Below are 13,150 nucleotides of genomic sequence, written 5' to 3'. Positions count from 1 at the left end.
GCAGCGGTACAAGAAAACTTTTGCCTATCACCATATTCTACAAAATTCAGTGTACAAGATTCTTCCGCCAAGCAAGTGGATTTCGTACAGTTCGACCTCATGGCGGGAGGACGATGACCTGCAAGACTCTGGGCTGCGATCCCCCCCATTGAAATGTTGCTCCAAAGCCTTCGGTATGGCGTGCAGGGTGCATCTCAAACATGCATTTGCAACTCACCGCGACAATCGTCATTTGTTTTTTCGAGATACTGAAAAATGAAGGGGGCACCCGGGATTGAACCGGGGACCTCTCGATCTGCAGTCGAATGCTCTACGACTGAGCTATACCCCCTTTCACGATCTTTCTGTTCCCATAACTTAAGGAAAAGTATTATACTCTGCCTGGCTAAAGACGTCTAATCGAGCGAAATATTGCGTAATCATTATCTCTCAGTTATATATTAGCGTTAAACGATATAAATATCAAAAATACTAGACACTTCGCGCCTGGAGAACGTGCGAGTCGGCGCCTTCACCTTAATGTCAGAACGCGAAAATTGCACTAGTAGCTTTTTTCAAGCAAGTTCTGTTCGTCCGTTCTCCGTAATCGTTTGGTATCTGATTAAACTGACATACTCGCCTATGGCTTCCGTAAACGAAAATTTCATTGTGACCCCGACGTGATTTGAACACGCAACCTTCTGATCTGGAGTCAGACGCGCTACCGTTGCGCCACGGAGTCGACGCTGCTTAGGTCTTGTCATGAATAGGTTCCTCCAACACTTACTGTACCGTTCAAACCTAAGAAATAATGACAGTAGGATCCACGAGGCACTCGTCCCAGATGTACTTGCTCTGGCGGGGGTGTAACTCAGTGGTAGAGTGTCTACTTCGCATGCAGAAAGTCCTGGGTTCAAATCCCAGCTCCTCCAATTTTTGTTTCTCCGTGCAGCGGTACAAGAAAACTTTTGCCTATCACCATATTCTACAAAATTCAGTGTACAAGATTCTTCCGCCAAGCAAGTGGATTTCGTACAGTTCGACCTCATGGCGGGAGGACGATGACCTGCAAGACTCTGGGCTGCGATCCCCCCCATTGAAATGTTGCTCCAAAGCCTTCGGTATGGCGTGCAGGGTGCATCTCAAACATGCATTTGCAACTCACCGCGACAATCGTCATTTGTTTTTTCGAGATACTGAAAAATGAAGGGGGCACCCGGGATTGAACCGGGGACCTCTCGATCTGCAGTCGAATGCTCTACGACTGAGCTATACCCCCTTTCACGATCTTTCTGTTCCCATAACTTAAGGAAAAGTATTATACTCTGCCTGGCTAAAGACGTCTAATCGAGCAAAATATTGCGTAATCATTATCTCTCAGTTATATATTAGCGTTAAACGATATAAATATCAAAAATACTAGACACTTCGCGCCTGGAGAACGTGCGAGTCGGCGCCTTCACCTTAATGTCAGAACGCGAAAATTGCACTAGTAGCTTTTTTCAAGCAAGTTCTGTTCGTCCGTTCTCCGTAATCGTTTGGTATCTGATTAAACTGACATACTCGCCTATGGCTTCCGTAAACGAAAATTTCATTGTGACCCCGACGTGATTTGAACACGCAACCTTCTGATCTGGAGTCAGACGCGCTACCGTTGCGCCACGGAGTCGACGCTGCTTAGGTCTTGTCATGAATAGGTTCCTCCAACACTTACTGTACCGTTCAAACCTAAGAAATAATGACAGTAGGATCCACGAGGCACTCGTCCCAGATGTACTTGCTCTGGCGGGGGTGTAACTCAGTGGTAGAGTGTCTGCTTCGCATGCAGAAAGTCCTGGGTTCAAATCCCAGCTCCTCCAATTTTTGTTTCTCCGTGCAGCGGTACAAGAAAACTTTTGCCTATCACCATATTCTACAAAATTCAGTGTACAAGATTCTTCCGCCAAGCAAGTGGATTTCGTACAGTTCGACCTCATGGCGGGAGGACGATGACCTGCAAGACTCTGGGCTGCGATCCCCCCCATTGAAATGTTGCTCCAAAGCCTTCGGTATGGCGTGCAGGGTGCATCTCAAACATGCATTTGCAACTCACCGCGACAATCGTCATTTGTTTTTTCGAGATACTGAAAAATGAAGGGGGCACCCGGGATTGAACCGGGGACCTCTCGATCTGCAGTCGAATGCTCTACGACTGAGCTATACCCCCTTTCACGATCTTTCTGTTCCCATAACTTAAGGAAAAGTATTATACTCTGCCTGGCTAAAGACGACTAATCGAGCAAAATATTGCGTAATCATTATCTCTCAGTTATATATTAGCGTTAAACGATATAAATATCAAAAATACTAGACACTTCGCGCCTGGAGAACGTGCGAGTCGGCGCCTTCACCTTAATGTCAGAACGCGAAAATTGCACTAGTAGCTTTTTTCAAGCAAGTTCTGTTCGTCCGTTCTCCGTAATCGTTTGGTATCTGATTAAACTGACATACTCGCCTATGGCTTCCGTAAACGAAAATTTCATTGTGACCCCGACGTGATTTGAACACGCAACCTTCTGATCTGGAGTCAGACGCGCTACCGTTGCGCCACGGAGTCGACGCTGCTTAGGTCTTGTCATGAATAGGTTCCTCCAACACTTACTGTACCGTTCAAACCTAAGAAATAATGACAGTAGGATCCACGAGGCACTCGTCCCAGATGTACTTGCTCTGGCGGGGGTGTAACTCAGTGGTAGAGTGTCTACTTCGCATGCAGAAAGTCGTGGGTTCAAATCCCAGCTCCTCCAATTTTTGTTTCTCCGTGCAGCGGTACAAGAAAACTTTTGCCTATCACCATATTCTACAAAATTCAGTGTACAAGATTCTTCCGCCAAGCAAGTGGATTTCGTACAGTTCGACCTCATGGCGGGAGGACGATGACCTGCAAGACTCTGGGCTGCGATCCCCCCCATTGAAATGTTGCTCCAAAGCCTTCGGTATGGCGTGCAGGGTGCATCTCAAACATGCATTTGCAACTCACCGCGACAATCGTCATTTGTTTTTTCGAGATACTGAAAAATGAAGGGGGCACCCGGGATTGAACCGGGGACCTCTCGATCTGCAGTCGAATGCTCTACGACTGAGCTATACCCCCTTTCACGATCTTTCTGTTCCCATAACTTAAGGAAAAGTATTATACTCTGCCTGGCTAAAGACGTCTAATCGAGCAAAATATTGCGTAATCATTATCTCTCAGTTATATATTAGCGTTAAACGATATAAATATCAAAAATACTAGACACTTCGCGCCTGGAGAACGTGCGAGTCGGCGCCTTCACCTTAATGTCAGAACGCGAAAATTGCACTAGTAGCTTTTTTCAAGCAAGTTCTGTTCGTCCGTTCTCCGTAATCGTTTGGTATCTGATTAAACTGGCATACTCGCCTATGGCTTCCGTAAACGAAAATTTCATTGTGACCCCGACGTGATTTGAACACGCAACCTCCTGATCTGGAGTCAGACGCGCTACCGTTGCGCCACGGAGTCGACGCTGCTTAGGTCTTGTCATGAATAGGTTCCTCCAACACTTACTGTACCGTTCAAACCTAAGAAATAATGACAGTAGGATCCACGAGGCACTCGTCCCAGATGTACTTGCTCTGGCGGGGGTGTAACTCAGTGGTAGAGTGTCTGCTTCGCATGCAGAAAGTCCTGGGTTCAAATCCCAGCTCCTCCAATTTTTGTTTCTCCGTGCAGCGGTACAAGAAAACTTTTGCCTATCACCATATTCTACAAAATTCAGTGTACAAGATTCTTCCGCCAAGCAAGTGGATTTCGTACAGTTCGACCTCATGGCGGGAGGACGATGACCTGCAAGACTCTGGGCTGCGATCCCCCCCATTGAAATGTTGCTCCAAAGCCTTCGGTATGGCGTGCAGGGTGCATCTCAAACATGCATTTGCAACTCACCGCGACAATCGTCATTTGTTTTTTCGAGATACTGAAAAATGAAGGGGGCACCCGGGATTGAACCGGGGACCTCTCGATCTGCAGTCGAATGCTCTACGACTGAGCTATACCCCCTTTCACGATCTTTCTGTTCCCATAACTTAAGGAAAAGTATTATACTCTGCCTGGCTAAAGACGTCTAATCGAGCAAAATATTGCGTAATCATTATCTCTCAGTTATATATTAGCGTTAAACGATATAAATATCAAAAATACTAGACACTTCGCGCCTGGAGAACGTGCGAGTCGGCGCCTTCACCTTAATGTCAGAACGCGAAAATTGCACTAGTAGCTTTTTTCAAGCAAGTTCTGTTCGTCCGTTCTCCGTAATCGTTTGGTATCTGATTAAACTGACGTACTCGCCTATGGCTTCCGTAAACGAAAATTTCATTGTGACCCCGACGTGATTTGAACACGCAACCTTCTGATCTGGAGTCAGACGCGCTACCGTTGCGCCACGGAGTCGACGCTGCTTAGGTCTTGTCATGAATAGGTTCCTCCAACACTTACTGTACCGTTCAAACCTAAGAAATAATGACAGTAGGATCCACGAGGCACTCGTCCCAGATGTACTTGCTCTGGCGGGGGTGTAACTCAGTGGTAGAGTGTCTACTTCGCATGCAGAAAGTCCTGGGTTCAAATCCCAGCTCCTCCAATTTTTGTTTCTCCGTGCAGCGGTACAAGAAAACTTTTGCCTATCACCATATTCTACAAAATTCAGTGTACAAGATTCTTCCGCCAAGCAAGTGGATTTCGTACAGTTCGACCTCATGGCGGGAGGACGATGACCTGCAAGACTCTGGGCTGCGATCCCCCCCATTGAAATGTTGCTCCAAAGCCTTCGGTATGGCGTGCAGGGTGCATCTCAAACATGCATTTGCAACTCACCGCGACAATCGTCATTTGTTTTTTCGAGATACTGAAAAATGAAGGGGGCACCCGGGATTGAACCGGGGACCTCTCGATCTGCAGTCGAATGCTCTACGACTGAGCTATACCCCCTTTCACGATCTTTCTTTTCCCATAACTTAAGGAAAAGTATTATACTCTGCCTGGCTAAAGACGTCTAATCGAGCAAAATATTGCGTAATCATTATCTCTCAGTTATATATTAGCGTTAAACGATATAAATATCAAAAATACTAGACACTTCGCGCCTGGAGAACGTGCGAGTCGGCGCCTTCACCTTAATGTCAGAACGCGAAAATTGCACTAGTAGCTTTTTTCAAGCAAGTTCTGTTCGTCCGTTCTCCGTAATCGTTTGGTATCTGATTAAACTGACATACTCGCCTATGGCTTCCGTAAACGAAAATTTCATTGTGACCCCGACGTGATTTGAACACGCAACCTTCTGATCTGGAGTCAGACGCGCTACCGTTGCGCCACGGAGTCGACGCTGCTTAGGTCTTGTCATGAATAGGTTCCTCCAACACTTACTGTACCGTTCAAACCCAAGAAATAATGACAGTAGGATCCACGAGGCACTCGTCCCAGATGTACTTGCTCTGGCGGGGGTGTAACTCAGTGGTAGAGTGTCTACTTCGCATGCAGAAAGTCCTGGGTTCAAATCCCAGCTCCTCCAATTTTTGTTTCTCCGTGCAGCGGTACAAGAAAACTTTTGCCTATCACCATATTCTACAAAATTCAGTGTACAAGATTCTTCCGCCAAGCAAGTGGATTTCGTACAGTTCGACCTCATGGCGGGAGGACGATGACCTGCAAGACTCTGGGCTGCGATCCCCCCCATTGAAATGTTGCTCCAAAGCCTTCGGTATGGCGTGCAGGGTGCATCTCAAACATGCATTTGCAACTCACCGCGACAATCGTCATTTGTTTTTTCGAGATACTGAAAAATGAAGGGGGCACCCGGGATTGAACCGGGGACCTCTCGATCTGCAGTCGAATGCTCTACGACTGAGCTATACCCCCTTTCACGATCTTTCTGTTCCCATAACTTAAGGAAAAGTATTATACTCTGCCTGGCTAAAGACGTCTAATCGAGCAAAATATTGCGTAATCATTATCTCTCAGTTATATATTAGCGTTAAACGATATAAATATCAAAAATACTAGACACTTCGCGCCTGGAGAACGTGCGAGTCGGCGCCTTCACCTTAATGTCAGAACGCGAAAATTGCACTAGTAGCTTTTTTCAAGCAAGTTCTGTTCGTCCGTTCTCCGTAATCGTTTGGTATCTGATTAAACTGACATACTCGCCTATGGCTTCCGTAAACGAAAATTTCATTGTGACCCCGACGTGATTTGAACACGCAACCTTCTGATCTGGAGTCAGACGCGCTACCGTTGCGCCACGGAGTCGACGCTGCTTAGGTCTTGTCATGAATAGGTTCCTCCAACACTTACTGTACCGTTCAAACCTAAGAAATAATGACAGTAGGATCCACGAGGCACTCGTCCCAGATGTACTTGCTCTGGCGGGGGTGTAACTCAGTGGTAGAGTGTCTACTTCGCATGCAGAAAGTCCTGGGTTCAAATCCCAGCTCCTCCAATTTTTGTTTCTCCGTGCAGCGGTACAAGAAAACTTTTGCCTATCACCATATTCTACAAAATTCAGTGTACAAGATTCTTCCGCCAAGCAAGTGGATTTCGTACAGTTCGACCTCATGGCGGGAGGACGATGACCTGCAAGACTCTGGGCTGCGATCCCCCCCATTGAAATGTTGCTCCAAAGCCTTCGGTATGGCGTGCAGGGTGCATCTCAAACATGCATTTGCAACTCACCGCGACAATCGTCATTTGTTTTTTCGAGATACTGAAAAATGAAGGGGGCACCCGGGATTGAACCGGGGACCTCTCGATCTGCAGTCGAATGCTCTACGACTGAGCTATACCCCCTTTCACGATCTTTCTGTTCCCATAACTTAAGGAAAAGTATTATACTCTGCCTGGCTAAAGACGTCTAATCGAGCAAAATATTGCGTAATCATTATCTCTCAGTTATATATTAGCGTTAAACGATATAAATATCAAAAATACTAGACACTTCGCGCCTGGAGAACGTGCGAGTCGGCGCCTTCACCTTAATGTCAGAACGCGAAAATTGCACTAGTAGCTTTTTTCAAGCAAGTTCTGTTCGTCCGTTCTCCGTAATCGTTTGGTATCTGATTAAACTGACATACTCGCCTATGGCTTCCGTAAACGAAAATTTCATTGTGACCCCGACGTGATTTGAACACGCAACCTTCTGATCTGGAGTCAGACGCGCTACCGTTGCGCCACGGAGTCGACGCTGCTTAGGTCTTGTCATGAATAGGTTCCTCCAACACTTACTGTACCGTTCAAACCTAAGAAATAATGACAGTAGGATCCACGAGGCACTCGTCCCAGATGTACTTGCTCTGGCGGGGGTGTAACTCAGTGGTAGAGTGTCTGCTTCGCATGCAGAAAGTCCTGGGTTCAAATCCCAGCTCCTCCAATTTTTGTTTCTCCGTGCAGCGGTACAAGAAAACTTTTGCCTATCACCATATTCTACAAAATTCAGTGTACAAGATTCTTCCGCCAAGCAAGTGGATTTCGTACAGTTCGACCTCATGGCGGGAGGACGATGACCTGCAAGACTCTGGGCTGCGATCCCCCCCATTGAAATGTTGCTCCAAAGCCTTCGGTATGGCGTGCAGGGTGCATCTCAAACATGCATTTGCAACTCACCGCGACAATCGTCATTTGTTTTTTCGAGATACTGAAAAATGAAGGGGGCACCCGGGATTGAACCGGGGACCTCTCGATCTGCAGTCGAATGCTCTACGACTGAGCTATACCCCCTTTCACGATCTTTCTGTTCCCATAACTTAAGGAAAAGTACTATACTCTGCCTGGCTAAAGACGTCTAATCGAGCAAAATATTGCGTAATCATTATCTCTCAGTTATATATTAGCGTTAAACGATATAAATATCAAAAATACTAGACACTTCGCGCCTGGAGAACGTGCGAGTCGGCGCCTTCACCTTAATGTCAGAACGCGAAAATTGCACTAGTAGCTTTTTTCAAGCAAGTTCTGTTCGTCCGTTCTCCGTAATCGTTTGGTATCTGATTAAACTGACATACTCGCCTATGGCTTCCGTAAACGAAAATTTCATTGTGACCCCGACGTGATTTGAACACGCAACCTTCTGATCTGGAGTCAGACGCGCTACCGTTGCGCCACGGAGTCGACGCTGCTTAGGTCTTGTCATGAATAGGTTCCTCCAACACTTACTGTACCGTTCAAACCTAAGAAATAATGACAGTAGGATCCACGAGGCACTCGTCCCAGATGTACTTGCTCTGGCGGGGGTGTAACTCAGTGGTAGAGTGTCTGCTTCGCATGCAGAAAGTCCTGGGTTCAAATCCCAGCTCCTCCAATTTTTGTTTCTCCGTGCAGCGGTACAAGAAAACTTTTGCCTATCACCATATTCTACAAAATTCAGTGTACAAGATTCTTCCGCCAAGCAAGTGGATTTCGTACAGTTCGACCTCATGGCGGGAGGACGATGACCTGCAAGACTCTGGGCTGCGATCCCCCCCATTGAAATGTTGCTCCAAAGCCTTCGGTATGGCGTGCAGGGTGCATCTCAAACATGCATTTGCAACTCACCGCGACAATCGTCATTTGTTTTTTCGAGATACTGAAAAATGAAGGGGGCACCCGGGATTGAACCGGGGACCTCTCGATCTGCAGTCGAATGCTCTACGACTGAGCTATACCCCCTTTCACGATCTTTCTGTTCCCATAACTTAAGGAAAAGTATTATACTCTGCCTGGCTAAAGACGTCTAATCGAGCAAAATATTGCGTAATCATTATCTCTCAGTTATATATTAGCGTTAAACGATATAAATATCAAAAATACTAGACACTTCGCGCCTGGAGAACGTGCGAGTCGGCGCCTTCACCTTAATGTCAGAACGCGAAAATTGCACTAGTAGCTTTTTTCAAGCAAGTTCTGTTCGTCCGTTCTCCGTAATCGTTTGGTATCTGATTAAACTGACATACTCGCCTATGGCTTCCGTAAACGAAAATTTCAATGTGACCCCGACGTGATTTGAACACGCAACCTTCTGATCTGGAGTCAGACGCGCTACCGTTGCGCCACGGAGTCGACGCTGCTTAGGTCTTGTCATGAATAGGTTCCTCCAACACTTACTGTACCGTTCAAACCTAAGAAATAATGACAGTAGGATCCACGAGGCACTCGTCCCAGATGTACTTGCTCTGGCGGGGGTGTAACTCAGTGGTAGAGTGTCTACTTCGCATGCAGAAAGTCCTGGGTTCAAATCCCAGCTCCTCCAATTTTTGTTTCTCCGTGCAGCGGTACAAGAAAACTTTTGCCTATCACCATATTCTACAAAATTCAGTGTACAAGATTCTTCCGCCAAGCAAGTGGATTTCGTACAGTTCGACCTCATGGCGGGAGGACGATGACCTGCAAGACTCTGGGCTGCGATCCCCCCCATTGAAATGTTGCTCCAAAGCCTTCGGTATGGCGTGCAGGGTGCATCTCAAACATGCATTTGCAACTCACCGCGACAATCGTCATTTGTTTTTTCGAGATACTGAAAAATGAAGGGGGCACCCGGGATTGAACCGGGGACCTCTCGATCTGCAGTCGAATGCTCTACGACTGAGCTATACCCCCTTTCACGATCTTTCTGTTCCCATAACTTAAGGAAAAGTATTATACTCTGCCTGGCTAAAGACGTCTAATCGAGCAAAATATTGCGTAATCATTATCTCTCAGTTATATATTAGCGTTAAACGATATAAATATCAAAAATACTAGACACTTCGCGCCTGGAGAACGTGCGAGTCGGCGCCTTCACCTTAATGTCAGAACGCGAAAATTGCACTAGTAGCTTTTTTCAAGCAAGTTCTGTTCGTCCGTTCTCCGTAATCGTTTGGTATCTGATTAAACTGACATACTCGCCTATGGCTTCCGTAAACGAAAATTTCATTGTGACCCCGACGTGATTTGAACACGCAACCTTCTGATCTGGAGTCAGACGCGCTACCGTTGCGCCACGGAGTCGACGCTGCTTAGGTCTTGTCATGAATAGGTTCCTCCAACACTTACTGTACCGTTCAAACCTAAGAAATAATGACAGTAGGATCCACGAGGCACTCGTCCCAGATGTACTTGCTCTGGCGGGGGTGTAACTCAGTGGTAGAGTGTCTGCTTCGCATGCAGAAAGTCCTGGGTTCAAATCCCAGCTCCTCCAATTTTTGTTTCTCCGTGCAGCGGTACAAGAAAACTTTTGCCTATCACCATATTCTACAAAATTCAGTGTACAAGATTCTTCCGCCAAGCAAGTGGATTTCGTACAGTTCGACCTCATGGCGGGAGGACGATGACCTGCAAGACTCTGGGCTGCGATCCCCCCCATTGAAATGTTGCTCCAAAGCCTTCGGTATGGCGTGCAGGGTGCATCTCAAACATGCATTTGCAACTCACCGCGACAATCGTCATTTGTTTTTTCGAGATACTGAAAAATGAAGGGGGCACCCGGGATTGAACCGGGGACCTCTCGATCTGCAGTCGAATGCTCTACGACTGAGCTATACCCCCTTTCACGATCTTTCTGTTCCCATAACTTAAGGAAAAGTATTATACTCTGCCTGGCTAAAGACGTCTAATCGAGCAAAATATTGCGTAATCATTATCTCTCAGTTATATATTAGCGTTAAACGATATAAATATCAAAAATACTAGACACTTCGCGCCTGGAGAACGTGCGAGTCGGCGCCTTCACCTTAATGTCAGAACGCGAAAATTGCACTAGTAGCTTTTTTCAAGCAAGTTCTGTTCGTCCGTTCTCCGTAATCGTTTGGTATCTGATTAAACTGACATACTCGCCTATGGCTTCCGTAAACGAAAATTTCATTGTGACCCCGACGTGATTTGAACACGCAACCTTCTGATCTGGAGTCAGACGCGCTACCGTTGCGCCACGGAGTCGACGCTGCTTAGGTCTTGTCATGAATAGGTTCCTCCAACACTTACTGTACCGTTCAAACCTAAGAAATAATGACAGTAGGATCCACGAGGCACTCGTCCCAGATGTACTTGCTCTGGCGGGGGTGTAACTCAGTGGTAGAGTGTCTGCTTCGCATGCAGAAAGTCCTGGGTTCAAATCCCAGCTCCTCCAATTTTTGTTTCTCCGTGCAGCGGTACAAGAAAACTTTTGCCTATCACCATATTCTACAAAATTCAGTGTACAAGATTCTTCCGCCAAGCAAGTGGATTTCGTACAGTTCGACCTCATGGCGGGAGGACGATGACCTGCAAGACTCTGGGCTGCGATCCCCCCCATTGAAATGTTGCTCCAAAGCCTTCGGTATGGCGTGCAGGGTGCATCTCAAACATGCATTTGCAACTCACCGCGACAATCGTCATTTGTTTTTTCGAGATACTGAAAAATGAAGGGGGCACCCGGGATTGAACCGGGGACCTCTCGATCTGCAGTCGAATGCTCTACGACTGAGCTATACCCCCTTTCACGATCTTTCTGTTCCCATAACTTAAGGAAAAGTATTATACTCTGCCTGGCTAAAGACGTCTAATCGAGCAAAATATTGCGTAATCATTATCTCTCAGTTATATATTAGCGTTAAACGATATAAATATCAAAAATACTAGACACTTCGCGCCTGGAGAACGTGCGAGTCGGCGCCTTCACCTTAATGTCAGAACGCGAAAATTGCACTAGTAGCTTTTTTCAAGCAAGTTCTGTTCGTCCGTTCTCCGTAATCGTTTGGTATCTGATTAAACTGACATACTCGCCTATGGCTTCCGTAAACGAAAATTTCATTGTGACCCCGACGTGATTTGAACACGCAACCTTCTGATCTGGAGTCAGACGCGCTACCGTTGCGCCACGGAGTCGACGCTGCTTAGGTCTTGTCATGAATAGGTTCCTCCAACACTTACTGTACCGTTCAAACCTAAGAAATAATGACAGTAGGATCCACGAGGCACTCGTCCCAGATGTACTTGCTCTGGCGGGGGTGTAACTCAGTGGTAGAGTGTCTACTTCGCATGCAGAAAGTCCTGGGTTCAAATCCCAGCTCCTCCAATTTTTGTTTCTCCGTGCAGCGGTACAAGAAAACTTTTGCCTATCACCATATTCTACAAAATTCAGTGTACAAGATTCTTCCGCCAAGCAAGTGGATTTCGTACAGTTCGACCTCATGGCGGGAGGACGATGACCTGCAAGACTCTGGGCTGCGATCCCCCCCATTGAAATGTTGCTCCAAAGCCTTCGGTATGGCGTGCAGGGTGCATCTCAAACATGCATTTGCAACTCACCGCGACAATCGTCATTTGTTTTTTCAAGATACTGAAAAATGAAGGGGGCACCCGGGATTGAACCGGGGACCTCTCGATCTGCAGTCGAATGCTCTACGACTGAGCTATACCCCCTTTCACGATCTTTCTGTTCCCATAACTTAAGGAAAAGTATTATACTCTGCCTGGCTAAAGACGTCTAATCGAGCAAAATATTGCGTAATCATTATCTCTCAGTTATATATTAGCGTTAAACGATATAAATATCAAAAATACTAGACACTTCGCGCCTGGAGAACGTGCGAGTCGGCGCCTTCACCTTAATGTCAGAACGCGAAAATTGCACTAGTAGCTTTTTTCAAGCAAGTTCTGTTCGTCCGTTCTCCGTAATCGTTTGGTATCTGATTAAACTGACATACTCGCCTATGGCTTCCGTAAACGAAAATTTCATTGTGACCCCGACGTGATTTGAACACGCAACCTTCTGATCTGGAGTCAGACGCGCTACCGTTGCGCCACGGAGTCGACGCTGCTTAGGTCTTGTCATGAATAGGTTCCTCCAACACTTACTGTACCGTTCAAACCTAAGAAATAATGACAGTAGGATCCACGAGGCACTCGTCCCAGATGTACTTGCTCTGGCGGGGGTGTAACTCAGTGGTAGAGTGTCTGCTTCGCATGCAGAAAGTCCTGGGTTCAAATCCCAGCTCCTCCAATTTTTGTTTCTCCGTGCAGCGGTACAAGAAAACTTTTGCCTATCACCATATTCTACAAAATTCAGTGTACAAGATTCTTCCGCCAAGCAAGTGGATTTCGTACAGTTCGACCTCATGGCGGGAGGACGATGACCTGCAAGACTCTGGGCTGCGATCCCCCCCATTGAAATGTTGCTCCAAAGCCTTC

The 13,150-nt window shown here is 46.6% G+C and overlaps 42 non-coding genes across 42 annotated transcripts; 14 read left to right on the top strand and 28 right to left on the bottom strand.

Moving 5' to 3' along the window:
- Nucleotides 1-259: 259 nt before the first annotated feature.
- On the bottom strand, nucleotides 260-331 carry Trnac-gca. The gene has a single exon. It is a non-coding gene; the product is annotated as a tRNA-Cys (tRNA).
- Nucleotides 332-649: 318 nt separating this feature from the next.
- Nucleotides 650-721, bottom strand: Trnaw-cca. The gene has a single exon. It is a non-coding gene; the product is annotated as a tRNA-Trp (tRNA).
- Nucleotides 722-839: 118 nt separating this feature from the next.
- Trnaa-cgc lies at nucleotides 840-911 on the top strand. The gene has a single exon. It is a non-coding gene; the product is annotated as a tRNA-Ala (tRNA).
- Nucleotides 912-1,186: 275 nt separating this feature from the next.
- Trnac-gca lies at nucleotides 1,187-1,258 on the bottom strand. The gene has a single exon. It is a non-coding gene; the product is annotated as a tRNA-Cys (tRNA).
- A 318-nt stretch (nucleotides 1,259-1,576) lies between these two features.
- On the bottom strand, nucleotides 1,577-1,648 carry Trnaw-cca. Its single transcript has one exon. It is a non-coding gene; the product is annotated as a tRNA-Trp (tRNA).
- A 118-nt stretch (nucleotides 1,649-1,766) lies between these two features.
- On the top strand, nucleotides 1,767-1,838 carry Trnaa-cgc. Its single transcript has one exon. It is a non-coding gene; the product is annotated as a tRNA-Ala (tRNA).
- A 275-nt stretch (nucleotides 1,839-2,113) lies between these two features.
- On the bottom strand, nucleotides 2,114-2,185 carry Trnac-gca. Its single transcript has one exon. It is a non-coding gene; the product is annotated as a tRNA-Cys (tRNA).
- A 318-nt stretch (nucleotides 2,186-2,503) lies between these two features.
- Trnaw-cca lies at nucleotides 2,504-2,575 on the bottom strand. Its single transcript has one exon. It is a non-coding gene; the product is annotated as a tRNA-Trp (tRNA).
- A 118-nt stretch (nucleotides 2,576-2,693) lies between these two features.
- Trnaa-cgc lies at nucleotides 2,694-2,765 on the top strand. The gene has a single exon. It is a non-coding gene; the product is annotated as a tRNA-Ala (tRNA).
- A 275-nt stretch (nucleotides 2,766-3,040) lies between these two features.
- On the bottom strand, nucleotides 3,041-3,112 carry Trnac-gca. The gene has a single exon. It is a non-coding gene; the product is annotated as a tRNA-Cys (tRNA).
- Nucleotides 3,113-3,430: 318 nt separating this feature from the next.
- On the bottom strand, nucleotides 3,431-3,502 carry Trnaw-cca. The gene has a single exon. It is a non-coding gene; the product is annotated as a tRNA-Trp (tRNA).
- A 118-nt stretch (nucleotides 3,503-3,620) lies between these two features.
- Nucleotides 3,621-3,692, top strand: Trnaa-cgc. Its single transcript has one exon. It is a non-coding gene; the product is annotated as a tRNA-Ala (tRNA).
- A 275-nt stretch (nucleotides 3,693-3,967) lies between these two features.
- On the bottom strand, nucleotides 3,968-4,039 carry Trnac-gca. Its single transcript has one exon. It is a non-coding gene; the product is annotated as a tRNA-Cys (tRNA).
- Nucleotides 4,040-4,357: 318 nt separating this feature from the next.
- Trnaw-cca lies at nucleotides 4,358-4,429 on the bottom strand. The gene has a single exon. It is a non-coding gene; the product is annotated as a tRNA-Trp (tRNA).
- A 118-nt stretch (nucleotides 4,430-4,547) lies between these two features.
- On the top strand, nucleotides 4,548-4,619 carry Trnaa-cgc. The gene has a single exon. It is a non-coding gene; the product is annotated as a tRNA-Ala (tRNA).
- Nucleotides 4,620-4,894: 275 nt separating this feature from the next.
- Nucleotides 4,895-4,966, bottom strand: Trnac-gca. The gene has a single exon. It is a non-coding gene; the product is annotated as a tRNA-Cys (tRNA).
- A 318-nt stretch (nucleotides 4,967-5,284) lies between these two features.
- Nucleotides 5,285-5,356, bottom strand: Trnaw-cca. Its single transcript has one exon. It is a non-coding gene; the product is annotated as a tRNA-Trp (tRNA).
- A 118-nt stretch (nucleotides 5,357-5,474) lies between these two features.
- On the top strand, nucleotides 5,475-5,546 carry Trnaa-cgc. The gene has a single exon. It is a non-coding gene; the product is annotated as a tRNA-Ala (tRNA).
- A 275-nt stretch (nucleotides 5,547-5,821) lies between these two features.
- Trnac-gca lies at nucleotides 5,822-5,893 on the bottom strand. Its single transcript has one exon. It is a non-coding gene; the product is annotated as a tRNA-Cys (tRNA).
- Nucleotides 5,894-6,211: 318 nt separating this feature from the next.
- Nucleotides 6,212-6,283, bottom strand: Trnaw-cca. Its single transcript has one exon. It is a non-coding gene; the product is annotated as a tRNA-Trp (tRNA).
- A 118-nt stretch (nucleotides 6,284-6,401) lies between these two features.
- Trnaa-cgc lies at nucleotides 6,402-6,473 on the top strand. The gene has a single exon. It is a non-coding gene; the product is annotated as a tRNA-Ala (tRNA).
- A 275-nt stretch (nucleotides 6,474-6,748) lies between these two features.
- On the bottom strand, nucleotides 6,749-6,820 carry Trnac-gca. The gene has a single exon. It is a non-coding gene; the product is annotated as a tRNA-Cys (tRNA).
- Nucleotides 6,821-7,138: 318 nt separating this feature from the next.
- On the bottom strand, nucleotides 7,139-7,210 carry Trnaw-cca. Its single transcript has one exon. It is a non-coding gene; the product is annotated as a tRNA-Trp (tRNA).
- A 118-nt stretch (nucleotides 7,211-7,328) lies between these two features.
- On the top strand, nucleotides 7,329-7,400 carry Trnaa-cgc. Its single transcript has one exon. It is a non-coding gene; the product is annotated as a tRNA-Ala (tRNA).
- A 275-nt stretch (nucleotides 7,401-7,675) lies between these two features.
- Trnac-gca lies at nucleotides 7,676-7,747 on the bottom strand. Its single transcript has one exon. It is a non-coding gene; the product is annotated as a tRNA-Cys (tRNA).
- Nucleotides 7,748-8,065: 318 nt separating this feature from the next.
- Trnaw-cca lies at nucleotides 8,066-8,137 on the bottom strand. Its single transcript has one exon. It is a non-coding gene; the product is annotated as a tRNA-Trp (tRNA).
- Nucleotides 8,138-8,255: 118 nt separating this feature from the next.
- Nucleotides 8,256-8,327, top strand: Trnaa-cgc. Its single transcript has one exon. It is a non-coding gene; the product is annotated as a tRNA-Ala (tRNA).
- Nucleotides 8,328-8,602: 275 nt separating this feature from the next.
- On the bottom strand, nucleotides 8,603-8,674 carry Trnac-gca. The gene has a single exon. It is a non-coding gene; the product is annotated as a tRNA-Cys (tRNA).
- A 318-nt stretch (nucleotides 8,675-8,992) lies between these two features.
- Nucleotides 8,993-9,064, bottom strand: Trnaw-cca. The gene has a single exon. It is a non-coding gene; the product is annotated as a tRNA-Trp (tRNA).
- Nucleotides 9,065-9,182: 118 nt separating this feature from the next.
- On the top strand, nucleotides 9,183-9,254 carry Trnaa-cgc. Its single transcript has one exon. It is a non-coding gene; the product is annotated as a tRNA-Ala (tRNA).
- Nucleotides 9,255-9,529: 275 nt separating this feature from the next.
- On the bottom strand, nucleotides 9,530-9,601 carry Trnac-gca. Its single transcript has one exon. It is a non-coding gene; the product is annotated as a tRNA-Cys (tRNA).
- A 318-nt stretch (nucleotides 9,602-9,919) lies between these two features.
- Nucleotides 9,920-9,991, bottom strand: Trnaw-cca. Its single transcript has one exon. It is a non-coding gene; the product is annotated as a tRNA-Trp (tRNA).
- Nucleotides 9,992-10,109: 118 nt separating this feature from the next.
- Nucleotides 10,110-10,181, top strand: Trnaa-cgc. Its single transcript has one exon. It is a non-coding gene; the product is annotated as a tRNA-Ala (tRNA).
- A 275-nt stretch (nucleotides 10,182-10,456) lies between these two features.
- On the bottom strand, nucleotides 10,457-10,528 carry Trnac-gca. The gene has a single exon. It is a non-coding gene; the product is annotated as a tRNA-Cys (tRNA).
- A 318-nt stretch (nucleotides 10,529-10,846) lies between these two features.
- On the bottom strand, nucleotides 10,847-10,918 carry Trnaw-cca. Its single transcript has one exon. It is a non-coding gene; the product is annotated as a tRNA-Trp (tRNA).
- Nucleotides 10,919-11,036: 118 nt separating this feature from the next.
- Nucleotides 11,037-11,108, top strand: Trnaa-cgc. The gene has a single exon. It is a non-coding gene; the product is annotated as a tRNA-Ala (tRNA).
- Nucleotides 11,109-11,383: 275 nt separating this feature from the next.
- Trnac-gca lies at nucleotides 11,384-11,455 on the bottom strand. Its single transcript has one exon. It is a non-coding gene; the product is annotated as a tRNA-Cys (tRNA).
- Nucleotides 11,456-11,773: 318 nt separating this feature from the next.
- Trnaw-cca lies at nucleotides 11,774-11,845 on the bottom strand. Its single transcript has one exon. It is a non-coding gene; the product is annotated as a tRNA-Trp (tRNA).
- A 118-nt stretch (nucleotides 11,846-11,963) lies between these two features.
- On the top strand, nucleotides 11,964-12,035 carry Trnaa-cgc. The gene has a single exon. It is a non-coding gene; the product is annotated as a tRNA-Ala (tRNA).
- A 275-nt stretch (nucleotides 12,036-12,310) lies between these two features.
- On the bottom strand, nucleotides 12,311-12,382 carry Trnac-gca. Its single transcript has one exon. It is a non-coding gene; the product is annotated as a tRNA-Cys (tRNA).
- Nucleotides 12,383-12,700: 318 nt separating this feature from the next.
- Trnaw-cca lies at nucleotides 12,701-12,772 on the bottom strand. The gene has a single exon. It is a non-coding gene; the product is annotated as a tRNA-Trp (tRNA).
- A 118-nt stretch (nucleotides 12,773-12,890) lies between these two features.
- On the top strand, nucleotides 12,891-12,962 carry Trnaa-cgc. The gene has a single exon. It is a non-coding gene; the product is annotated as a tRNA-Ala (tRNA).
- Nucleotides 12,963-13,150: the final 188 nt, after the last annotated feature.

The sequence above is a fragment of the Schistocerca americana genome, unplaced genomic scaffold (assembly GCF_021461395.2).
Source record: "Schistocerca americana isolate TAMUIC-IGC-003095 unplaced genomic scaffold, iqSchAmer2.1 HiC_scaffold_738, whole genome shotgun sequence".
NCBI classification, from domain to species: Eukaryota; Metazoa; Arthropoda; class Insecta; order Orthoptera; family Acrididae; genus Schistocerca; species Schistocerca americana.
This window is presented reverse-complemented; position numbering and strand designations above follow the sequence as displayed.